Genomic DNA, 12,385 nt, shown 5'->3' with positions numbered 1-12,385 from the left:
TTTCACCATGTTAACCAGGATGGTCTCGATCTCCTGACTTTGTGATCTGCCCGCCTCGGCCTCCCAAAGTACTGGGATTACAGGCACGAGCCACCGTGCCCGGCCTTAAAAACCTTTTAAAATATTCTGAGGCAAGGATTTACAAGGCCTTTGACTGTATCTCATATAAGTGGAATCATACAATATTTGTCTTTTCGTGATTGGCAAATTTATTTCCCTTACCCTAATGTTCTCAAAGTTCATCTATATTGTACCATATGCCAGAATTTCCTTCCTTTTTATGGCTGAATATTATTGTATTGTATGCATAGTCATGCATCACTCAAGAACGGGAATATATTCTAAGAAATGCATCTTTAGGTGATTTCGTCACTGTGCAAAAATAATAGTGTACATACACAAACCTAGATGGTATAGTCTAATACCCGGATTATATGGTATAACCTATTGTTTCTAGGCAGCAAATCTTTACAGCATGTTACTGTACTGAATACTGTAGACAAATGTAATACAATGGTAAATATTTATATATCTAAACAGAGAAAAGATACATTAAAAATAATTATAGTCAAATCATAGAGAAAGAAGATTGGTGGTTGGCGGGGGATGGGGAGTTTTTAATGAGTATGAAATTTTGGTTTTACAAGATGAAAAGAATTATGGAGATAGATGATAGTGATGTTTGCACAACATTATGAATATATCCAATAATACTGAATTGTACACAAACATGGTTAAGGTGGTAAAATTTTATGTTCTCTGTATTTTATCACAAAAAAATAACAACAGGTTGGGGCGGATGGTGCATGTGGCTGGAAAGCAAGTTGTTAAATTAAAACCTGTATCTGGCCAGGCGCGGTGGCTCACGCCTGTAATCCCAGCACTTTGGGAGGCTGAGGCAGGCAGATCACGAGGTCAGGAGATCAAGACCATCCTGGCTAACACAGTGAAACCCCGTCTCCACTAAAATTACAAAAAATTAGCCGGGCGTGGTGGCGGGCGCCTGTAGTCCCAGCTACTTAGGGGGCTGAGGCAGGAGAACAGCGTGAACCCGGGAGGCAGAGCTTGCAGTGAGCAGAGATCGCACCACTGCACTCCGGCCTGGGTGCAAGAGCAAGACTCGGTATCAAAAACAAAAACAAAAACAAAAAACACCTGTACTTGGAGCAGTAGAGCTTCAGATTCTTCCCCAGTTCCATTCCCCTAAAGGTAGGATATTTATTCTCCGGCAAATAAAGATTTCCTAGGTAACACTCTTGTGTCCCCACCCGCCCCCCCATCTCCCACACACGACATGCAATCATCTCCGCAGGAGTTTAGGCATGGGGTCAGTATAAGGAATAAAAGAAAATTTAGATACTCAGTATTGAGACCCACAGACTCTTTCGTGGTCCTGTTTCTACAATGCTGTCAGGAGACTAAGGGATTCTACTCTTGGATCACCAAACACCCGTGATAAGATTTCTGAATGTCATTTGAAATGTTTCCACTTTAAAGGCTAGCCTTCCACTAGACCATTCTATCCTACAACAAAGGCTGTTAGTCACCAGGAATTTCTCATCAGGATTTTTAGTGCTTCCCTCTAACTGACAAACATCAAGGACTACCATGTAATCAAGGAAGGCCTCCAATATGAAAGAAGGACCAAAGTAAACAACAATAAAAACAAAACTTTAAGATGCTGCAGGGAGAGGAAAATTTGGGGTAAAGGGGCTTATTTCTATCCTCACAGGGATCAAATAACATTCATTCATTGGGAGAAAATTTTTGCAATCTACCCATCTGACAAAGAGCTAATATCCAGAATCTACAAAGAACTTAAACAAATTCGTAAGAAAAAAATCAAACAACCCTATAAAAAAGTGGGCAAAGGATATGAACAGACACTTCTCAAAAGAAGACATTTATTCAGCCAACAGACACATGAAAAAATGCTCATCATCACTGGCCATCAGAGAAATGCAAATCAAAACCACAATGAGATACCATCTCACACCAGTTAGAATGGCAATCATTAAAAAGTCAGGAAACAACAGGTGCTGGAGAGGATGTGGAGACACAGAACACTTTTACACTGTTGGTGGGACTGTAAACTAGTTTAACCATTCTAGAAGACAGTGTGGTGAGTCCTCAAGGATCTAGAACTAGAAACACCATTTGACCCAGCCATCTCATTACTGGGTATATACCCAAAGGATTATAAATCATGCTACTATAAAGACACATGCACAAGTATGTTTACTGTGGCACTACTCACAATAGCAAAGACTTGGACTCAACCCAAATGCCCATCAATGATAGACTGGATAAAGCAAATGTGGCACATATACACCATGGAATACTATGCAGCCATAAAAAAGGATGAGTTCATGTCCTTTGTAGGGACATGGATGAAGCTGGAAACCATCATTCTCAGCAAACTATCGCCAAGGACAGAAAACCAAACACTGCATGGTCTCACTCATGGGTGGGAACTGACCAATGAGAACACTTGGACACAGGGCGGGGAACATCACACACTGGGGCCTGTTTTAGGGTAAGGGGAGGGGGAAGGATGGCATTAAGAGAAATACCTATTGCAAATGACGAGTCAATGGGTGCAGCACACCAACATGGCACATGTATACATATGTAACAAACCTGCACGTTGTGCACATGTACTCTAGAACTTAAAAGTATAAAAAAAAAATTCATTCATAAAATAAGAACAGGATGTGTGAGAATACAAAGACAGCATAATAAAGAGCTTATGGAAATTCAAAATGCCATATACTTGTTAAAATGAGATATACTGAAATAAATTCAACATAAGGACTGGGAGTAAGTTGCAGAAACCTCCTGGAAAGCAGAACCAAAAGAAATAGCAAATGTAACATGAAAATAATTATCTAGAGAGTTATAATTTGACTGTGGTTACAGAAAAAGGAAATATAGAGTAAATTACCAAATAAACTTTTCTAGAAACGAAGGACAGAACTCTCCAAATGGAAAGGGCTCAAGACTACATAAGAGCATCAAAGAAAAAAGACCAACACTAAGCATAATATATCATCTTGAAACTGCAGAAAACCAGAAGTAATGGGAAGATCCTGTAAGTTACTAGAGTGGAAAAAATGAGTCACATACAAAGAGAACGTAATCAGAATGGCTTAACAGCAACAATAAAGTCTTAAGACAATGAAATAATGCTTATAATACTGAGAAAAATGTTTAGACTTGATTTCCAATCTAGCAAGTACATTTGAAGTGGAGAACAGAACATGTTTTCAGACATGCAAGGTCTCAACAAAACAAAACGACCAAAAACACAACCAGAGGAAGCTAAATGAAGAGCATGTCCTAGAAAAATGGGAGTGTGAGGCAGGAAATAACAAGATATGAAACCCAGGAAGCAGCGATAAAGGGGAAGTTAAGGAGGATGCTATGCAGAAAGCATGGGAAGCAAACAATTCAGACTGGAGCAGGACCTCAGGTAGCAGAAGTTCTAAGAAAAAAAAAAAGCATCACATGGAAACTATATCTCATTGGCATGTGGTAGAGATGGTGGTACAACTTGAAAAAACTGTATATAGAAGAAAAGGCAATTTTAAAAATTAACTTTTTAACTTGGAAAAACTTAGCTGTTCATGAAAGGCATGATTGTATTAGGTGAGCTCTTTAATATTTACAGTCTTAATAATGTAAATATAGACTACTGAATCAATTTGCTACATATTGTGAGATGGAAGTGGGTAGTGGAAATAAGAATGGTAGGAAACAATGAAAAACCATGAAATAACAGTATAAGCACACTGTTCAGAAAAATGAAAGTATGTAAGTCCTAAAAGAAATAGCTAAATAGCAGAGGGGCACTGCCTTTGCAAAGGAGGACTAGAGATGGGGTAAAGGGTAAGGAAAAGGACTGCTCTTTTCCTTAGAAGCAGGATGACCATATTTCCCCATTTGCCCAGAACAGTCCCAGTTTATGTGCTGAAAAATTCTAATTTATGCTTATTATCCCAGAATAATTGTTAATAGTGCCTATGCTGTCTCTTAAAAGTGGCCTCATTTGGATGATAAAGCATATGGTCACCTAACTTAGAAATCTTTTCTACCATCGGCTTTTTACAAACTATATAAGTATTTGGTAAGTCCATACAAAATATTTCATTAAAAAGAGGTAAATTCTGAACTGGAAATTTTTTTAAAGGCATTCATTAGAAGAAAGAATATTAATGGTGAAACAGTGACAATGCAAAAGCCCATGAACAATTTAACAAGTAGCAGATGTGGTATTTTATCAAGGCAGCTATGAAGACACTAAAGGGACTGTATTTGCAATCTGAGGATTTTGGGGAAACAAAATGCTTTTTAAAAGACATACGTCAATATTAAGTTCTATGACAAAATGCTTCCTAATAATACCTCTTATAGTTTACTCTGACTACATTTATACCCAGTTCTTACTTGCAGAACTAAACTAACCTAGTAGGAAATCTGCTTAAAACAAACCTCCTTGGGAGAAGGCAAAGAGGCAGAGTCCTTTGAGAGAGATAATTTGATATCGTATGAAACTATTTTTGGCAACTCGTCTACATAAATTGATTGAATTTTGACAATGTAGGTGTTACATGAAAACTTATGTAATTTGGTTGCATAAGTTGTAGGTCAAAAGCACAAAATATAGTGAAAAACAAAAACGTGCAGTCCTTGAGAAACTTCTATCGAATCACTTAGAAGGTTCTAAGAGACATCTTTTCAAGTCCATTCATTCATTTAACCAAGTTTTTTGGATACTCATGCACTAAGCACAGTAATTAATACTCAACAAGCGAATGAGGTAGGGGGACAACACTAAACGTTCTGAAATGGTGCCTGTAAAGAAATTGTAGTCTAATATGGAACAAACTACACAAATAATCACATAACTTCAATAGTTCTAAGTGCTACAAAGGAAAAGGTATAGGCTGGGCATGGTGGCTTACAACTGTAATCTCTGCACTTTGGGAGGCCGAGGTGGATCACTTGAGGCCAGGAGTTCAAGACCAGCCTGGCCAACACAGTGAAACCCTGTCTCTACTATAAATACAAAAATTAGCCAGGTGTGGTGGCATGCGCCTGTGATCCCAGCTACTCAGGAGGCTGAGGCACAAGAATCACTTGAAGCCTGGGAGGTGGAGGTTGCAGTGAGCTAACACTGGGCCACTGCACACCAGCCTGGGCAACAGAGAAAGACTGTCTCAAAAACAGAAAGAAAAAGGTATAAGCAAGAGCAGACTACTGGAAAGAGGCATTTGAAGCTTAATGTTTTAAACCAAGACTTAAAAACAAATAGTGCAAAAAAAGTTCACATGTACAATCTTTCCTCAATGGTCAATGAAATGGTCTTTTCCTTCTGTCACTATGTCATGCTTTTTAAAATTCAGATTTCATTTCGAGCTGGACAGTTACGCTATCTTCCTGTTTGGTGATAAGAAACTTATCACCAGGGCTGATTTTGTAGGTGTGGGCTCTAAGCTTCATTAAAAGTTTTGCAACTGACATCCTGAAATTCTATCTTTGAATTTGTGTTTTATAAGTGGAGTCAGATAGGAGACTGAAGTATGCCTCACTGAAGTTCCAGTCATGATAGGTCCACTAGAATTTTATCCTCATGTTCCTCATCAAGAAGTCTATGACTGAGGAAGGGGAGGCACTGACAAGAGGCTACACTTTCTGTTCTCCAGAACTGGTATTGAGCGTGTAAGGAATGTAATTAGCTACAAAGCCACACAAACACACACAAAAATCGTATGATTGGTATTTGAGATTTTTCACTTATTGAACTTTTTGATTTCTGAGATGAAGTTTCTGGATGAAGATTCTCTGAAGCTGATAATGCAGCTGCTAGTTTACCTAATAAGACATTTACTCTGTTAAGTATGCCTTCACCTTAAGGCATTTTAATAGTGGCTGACACAGCAACAAGAGTAAAAAACCTGTATTCATACCAATTCAACAATTTATGTAGTCTGTCTATATCTCACAAACCTGTGGGCTTGCTTTAGCTATGAAAAAAATGAACTGCTTTCTTAAATGAGTGACTCCATTCCTCTGAGCATCCTAAGAAACTCTGAAGATATCCAGGACATAAACAAGGTAAGGAATCTTAACAGGCCACCTCCTCACAATAAGGTGGACTCCAAAAGACCACAACCTCAGATTAAGAGTTAAGCTATTAGGCCCGGCGTGGTGGCTCATGCCTGTAATACCAGCACCTTGGAAAGCCGAGGAGGGTGGATCACAAGGTCAGGAGTTCAAGACCAGCCTGGCCAACATGGCGAAACCGTCTCTACTAAAAATACAGAAAAAAAAAAAAAAATAGCCGTGTGTGGTAGCTCGCGCCTGTAATCTCAGCTAATCCGGAGACTAAGGCAGAATTGCTTGAATCCAGGAGGCAGAGGTTGCAGAGAGCCGAGATCATGCCACTGTACCCCAGCCTGAGCAACAGAGAAAGACTCTGTCTTGAGGGGTTGGGGAAAGAGTTAAGCTATTAATAGAAGTAAACCAGCTCTTGTGCGGATTTGCAGCCCAGGTTAATGTTGCCTGCTTGGTAAATGGAAGTTCAAATCCTGAATTTGGTTTAAGGTGGTCCCAATTTAGTAATCTACCAGGAACATGGCAGAAGCCAACATAAATCTTGCTAGAGGAATATACCTTCATGCTAACTTTCAAATTATTTCTACAAGTATTTTTTCAAGTATAACGAACAAGGGATAACTAAGTATACAGCAAAATAAGATACCACAAACAAGGTCTTTGAGACACAAGATGAGAGAAAAAAAATAGAGTAGCAAAAACATCAAATCAAGCATTTTAGGCAGATTATAAAACTATGCTTAGCGTGTTTAAATAAAGACAAGCTTGAAAAATACAGGCAAGCAACAGGAAACTGCAAAAAGAGCACTTTTTAACAAATATACAATAGCCATAATAAAAACACCATCATGAGGATGAGACACCCAAAATGGAAGACTTTATGTAAGATAATCGGCCTAGACTCTTCAGAAATCCGCCATGGCTGGGTGCACTGGCTCACGCCTGTAATCCCAGCACTTTGGGAGGCTGAGGCAGGAGGATCACGAGGTCATGAGTTCAAGATCAGGCTGGCCGACACGGTGAAATCCCATCTCTACTAAGAATACAAAAATTAGCCAGGCATGGTGTTGCGTGCCTGTAATCCTAGCTCCCTGGGAGGCTGAGGAAGGAGAATTGCTTGAATCCAGGAGGCGGAGGTTGCAGTGAGCCGAGATCACACCACTGCACTCCAGCCTGGGCAACATGGCAAGACTCCATCTTGGGGCTGGAGGCGGGAGGGCGGGACACTCCTCCAACATTCTTGGCCTCATACTAAGCACTAGGCAGCGGCAGTCCACTACTGGAATACTCTGAAGGTAAATAAAGCAATAATAAAGGTCATACCCATCTCAACTACAGACAAAACGAAGTCAACCCACCATACTAATGCCCCGACAGAAGAAGAATATGCCCATATCAATGCATAAATATTATTTATCTCAGTCTCTAATCTGTTCTGTTTTTAGTTCAGCATTTAGCCAAAACTTGTATGATGCACAAAAATGCAAGGAAAAAAAATCAACCCATTACCAAGAGATAAAATGGCAGAACCAGAACAAGACATGGCCCCAATGTCAACAAATGAGCAAACTGATGGGTTTAACAGTAGACTAGGTAAAATTGAAAAACTGAGGAAGGAGGAAATAAGCTAGAAAAAAATCCCCTCAAACTAAATTAGTATTAGGATAATTACGGGAAGAGACATGGCTCCAAGGATGAGGACCCAAAGTCGTGGAAATGGATAAAAGCCAGATTCAATACATACTTCAAGTCAGAAAGGATTTACCTAATAACTGGGAAGGGAGGCAATTATAATACTGATGAAGAACAAACACTTTACTGTTTTTCTTTCAGGGGATTGGGAGTGGGTGGGGTGGTGGGGGGGGGGGGGCGGTCAAGCAAGCACACCAAGATTAGTTGGCTTTGAAAAATGAGCTGTCTGGCTGGTTGTGGTGGCTTCCAGCACTTTGGGAGGCCAGGGCAGGACTGTTTGAGGCTAGGAGTTCAAGACCAGCCTGGGTAACATATTGACACCCTGTCTCTACAAAAAATATTTTTAAAAAAGAATAAGCAGACCAGCCTGGCCAACACGGTGAAACCCTGTCTCTACTAAAAATACAAAAAAAGATTTAGCCGGGCGGTAGTGGTGCACACCTGTAATCCCAGCTACTCTGAAACTGAGGTAGGAGAATTGCCTGAGTCTGGGGAGGTGAAGGTTGTGGTGAGCGGAGATCGCGCCACTGCATCAGAGTGAGACACTTTCTGAAAATAATAATAATAAGCAATTAGAAGTGCCCAGAAGGTCCAGGAGAACACTGGAAATAAAGTTTTGAAAACACAAGAGAGCAGTGTGGCTGACAGTAAATTTTTCAGTTACATACACTGATTTATTTACTTTTTTCCAGATACATATGCTACCTCCTTGCCTTCTACTTGTACTGTACCTTCTATTTGGCACTCTTCCCACAAACTTATCTCTAGTAGAATTTGGGTACTATGAAAAAGTAAATTGAAAAACTTCAGGCAGTTTAAGAAAACATTAGGAGGAAAGGAGTTCTATCAATTTCCCCTACTTATGATTAAAGCTTTCTCTGACCACAACCACAAGCTGCCTACCAGGTAGAGCTTGGATTTTTAGTTTATCAAATTTGGAAAGCTGTGAACTCCTAAAAGCAGTACAATGTCCAAAAGGTTTTCTCTGATTCTGCTTATGAAGGTTTTTCTCAAGTATTATGTATCCCCTTCCATTATGCTACAGATCACTGTGTCCCATTATTACAATAACGGCCTTGATCAGGTATCTGTCAAGAGTCACACAGTAGTCATAAAATAACCAGTCTAACAAAAATGTCTCAGCCCCATTAACACATGCTACCTCCCACACCTAAAAGTCTCTTCCTGTATGTTAATGTATTAATAAATATGTATTTAATATATTAATAAAATTCATTTCCTATTTTTTTCCAAAATAGAAAACTGAGGCTAGGCTAGGCAGGAAATAAGTCAATCTTTCCCTAATTTTTGCACATCAGCCAATTTCTATTTGTAGAAATACACTAGCTGAGTGCAAGCTTCAAAGTCTGCCCCTCACTTGGTATGCTTGGGTATGACTCTAGGTATAATCTAATGCTTAATTTTCTCACCTACAAAATGGTGATAATGATAGTATCAACTTCACAGGTATATTGTGAGGTTTGCTGGCACACAGCATGTGTTCAGCAAATACTAGCTATTATTAACCAATACCATCAGCGTGAAGGTTTTCATATAAACAGCTCAGTAGACATTTTGTTGGCTTTTTCATTATTTGAAATTTGTCTTTAACACATAGTAAAACATCTTTCAAAGTCATTCAGATTTACATACAGGATATTCACTTCAGGGTAAAGAAACCTATACAAGATTACTTATATTAAGTATATGCATTAAACAATTGGAAAGAAATAGCCATTTTTATCATTTTACTGTTATCTCGGGTGATGGCATTATTGATGTGTTTTTTCTTCTTTATACTTAGTCTTCAAAAAATTTCTTTAATGTACTTTGTTAATTGAGGGCAACAATTATTTGCCAGAGGAAAAGGCATTTTTAAAATAACCTGTATTACAGAAGTCCTAAGGAGAATAATTCCCTTTCTAACTTGCTGGCTTACAGCCTTAGTAGCTACATACCACAAAGTAGTAAATAATAAAGTAATACTCTTCTAGTAAAGACTAAGTGAAAGATAAAGTTAAAATACTTCACAAAATGAAGTTCAGATTACCTGAGTATGACTTAAAGTTTTTATCATGAAAATTTTAAACATACACAAAGGTACAGCCAATAATGAGCTTCCATGTACCAATAAAGTCTTCAACTATTATCCACATTCAACCTCCCTAACCTATTTTACCACCCACTCTATTATTTTAAAGCAATCCCAAGCATGACATTTTTGAGGCTATCTATTCTTATAGTGGTCTAAAGAACCTATGGTAAATTACAAAATATGGCTACAAATGTCTCCCATCCTAGTATCAGCCCCCTTTGTAATGCAACGTTGCTGCTCTGCCTAGGATGAGGCAGTCTTACTTCCCCACCCCAGTCTTGTGTGACTAAGAGAATGGACCGTGACACTAAGATTTTCAAGGTTGTAAGAGGTCTTACAAGCTTCTCTTAGAATACTGTCCCAAGACTCCTGTGTCATAAATGATCACAAAGAGTAAGGCCTATATGTCCACCAACACTAGCTGCCAAACATGAGTGATGCCATCTCGGATCTCCCAGCCAGGGAAATCCTCCAGCTGAATGCTGGTACATGAGGAGTAAGCCCCGGGCAAAATCAGTAGAACTGCCCAACAGGCACCTGGAACTGTAAAAAACAGTAAACATTTGTTTTAATCCACTAGGTCCTGAGGTGGTTTGTTATGCAGCCATAAAGATTCATTACTTATCCTTATTTTCTACTGTTACCATACCATTATCTTATGCCCACAGTCTCTGAAAACTGATTTTAACTGAGTTTAACCTGGGAACTATCTTAAATATCCAGGGAAGATTACAGGTACTGAATTACTAAAAGTACACCACTGCTATAGGATAAACTCATGGCACAAAGGCCAGAGCAATCACACAAAATACCAATGTAATCTGTCTTTTTTTTGGAGACAGGGTCTCACTCTGCTGCCCAGGCCAGAATGCAGTGGTGCAATCACTGCAGCCTCAACCTCCTGGGTTCAAGTGATCCTCCCACCTCAGCCTCCTGAGTAGCCTGGACTACAGGCACGCACCACCATACCTAGCTAATTTTTGTATTTTTTTTAGTAGAGCCGGGGTTTCATCATGTTGCCCAGGATGGTCTTGAACTCCTGAGCTCAAGCAATCTGCCTGTCTCGGCCTCCCAAAGTGCTGGGATTACAGGAGTGAGCCACCATGCCCAGCCCCAATGCAATATTTCAAGAGTCTTGCAGAAATACAAACGCACAGTTACTATTTCATTATTTACATATACTTTGCATATCCTTTTCTTAAAAAAAAAATCTGCTTCTGGGGAAATTTTTTTTTTTCCTTAGTGGGAAATCAAAGTAAACATGGAGACACGGAAGCTAAGGGTGGGTCAATGAGGGAATCACTTTGAAAGTATACAACATTTTGGGCCTTAAAAAAATGTCTCCCTTAACTAACTTTTAGCTGACAAATATTTAAAACACAAAAATATGATATGCCCAAATCTTAAAAAATCAGAAAAAAGCTTAACATCCCATGAGAAAATATGACCATGATGTTAAGTCTACACTACACCACTGTAAAAGACAAAGTGTTCTCCTTGAAGTGAATTTAATCTCTAAGCATTAAGTTTCGATCTTAAGTGGAAACCATTTTAGGGTTCTTTCTACAAAGTGTGAAACATCACACTAATGAACAATGATCATAATGGAAAGATAACTACTTTTAAGGTTCAAAACTTGCCTTCTTTTTAAGCTGTTGACAAAAATGGGTGTAGAGCAGCAGGTGATTTTAAAACCAGGTGTTCAACTTACCTAGTCTAACCGGTAGAGTCAGAGAAATATATTTGAGGGCAGGAAAAACCAGCTCTGACCATGTAAGTTCACGCCAGGGCAGAAAAGTTGAAAATTAAGATTAATGAAAATTAAACCCCAGCATGCAGTGACTCACACTCAGGCCTGTAATCACAGCGCTTTGGGAGGCTGAGGTGGGAAGATTCCTTGAGCTAAGGAGTTGGAGACCAGCCTGGGAAACATGGTGAAACTGTCTCTATAAAAAAATATAAAAATTAGTCAGACATGGTGGCGCGCACCTGTAGTCCCAGCTACCCAGGAGGCTGAGGTGGGAGAATTGCTTGAGTCTGGGAGACTGGGGCTGCAGCAGCCTGGAAAACAGCGTGAGACCCTGACACACACACACACACACACACACACACACACACACACACACACACACACACACACACACACACACACACACACACACACACACACACACACACACACACACACACACACACACACACACACACACACACACACACACACACACACACACACACACACACACACACACACACACACACACACACAATTATTAACCCCCCCACCTAAACTCTCAAATTATAATTTCATTCTCCCCAACCTCAGACTTTTTGGCTCATCCAATGATGAGCAAATACTGTATATTAAGATAAATTTTTTGACTGCAATTGAATTCTGCTTTGGTGAATTCAAGTAATCTTAGTAGGAACTTAAAATCCGATTCCTTTTAAATTGTAATCATTCTAATGTGATCAGTTGAT

At 39.4% G+C, this 12,385-nt stretch overlaps 1 protein-coding gene across 13 annotated transcripts in view; it reads right to left on the bottom strand.

Annotated features, from left to right (window-relative positions):
* The window catches only part of MARCHF7 (membrane associated ring-CH-type finger 7), a 57,991-nt gene that overhangs the window by 41,218 nt on the left and 4,388 nt on the right, over positions 1–12,385 (bottom strand). The window contains exon 1 of one of the 13 annotated variants that reach the window (XM_054477959.2): positions 11,752–11,772. The exons of the other annotated variants lie outside the window; for them this stretch is intronic. The gene's annotated coding sequence lies outside the window, so the exon portion shown is untranslated. Of the gene's footprint in view, positions 1–11,751; positions 11,773–12,385 lie in introns of those variants that run through there. 13 annotated transcript variants of the gene reach the window in all.

This window comes from Pongo pygmaeus, chromosome 11 (assembly GCF_028885625.2).
Source record: "Pongo pygmaeus isolate AG05252 chromosome 11, NHGRI_mPonPyg2-v2.0_pri, whole genome shotgun sequence".
Taxonomy (NCBI): domain Eukaryota; kingdom Metazoa; phylum Chordata; class Mammalia; order Primates; family Hominidae; genus Pongo; species Pongo pygmaeus.
Note: the sequence above shows the minus strand (reverse complement) of the source record. Positions and strands in the feature narration are given on the sequence as shown.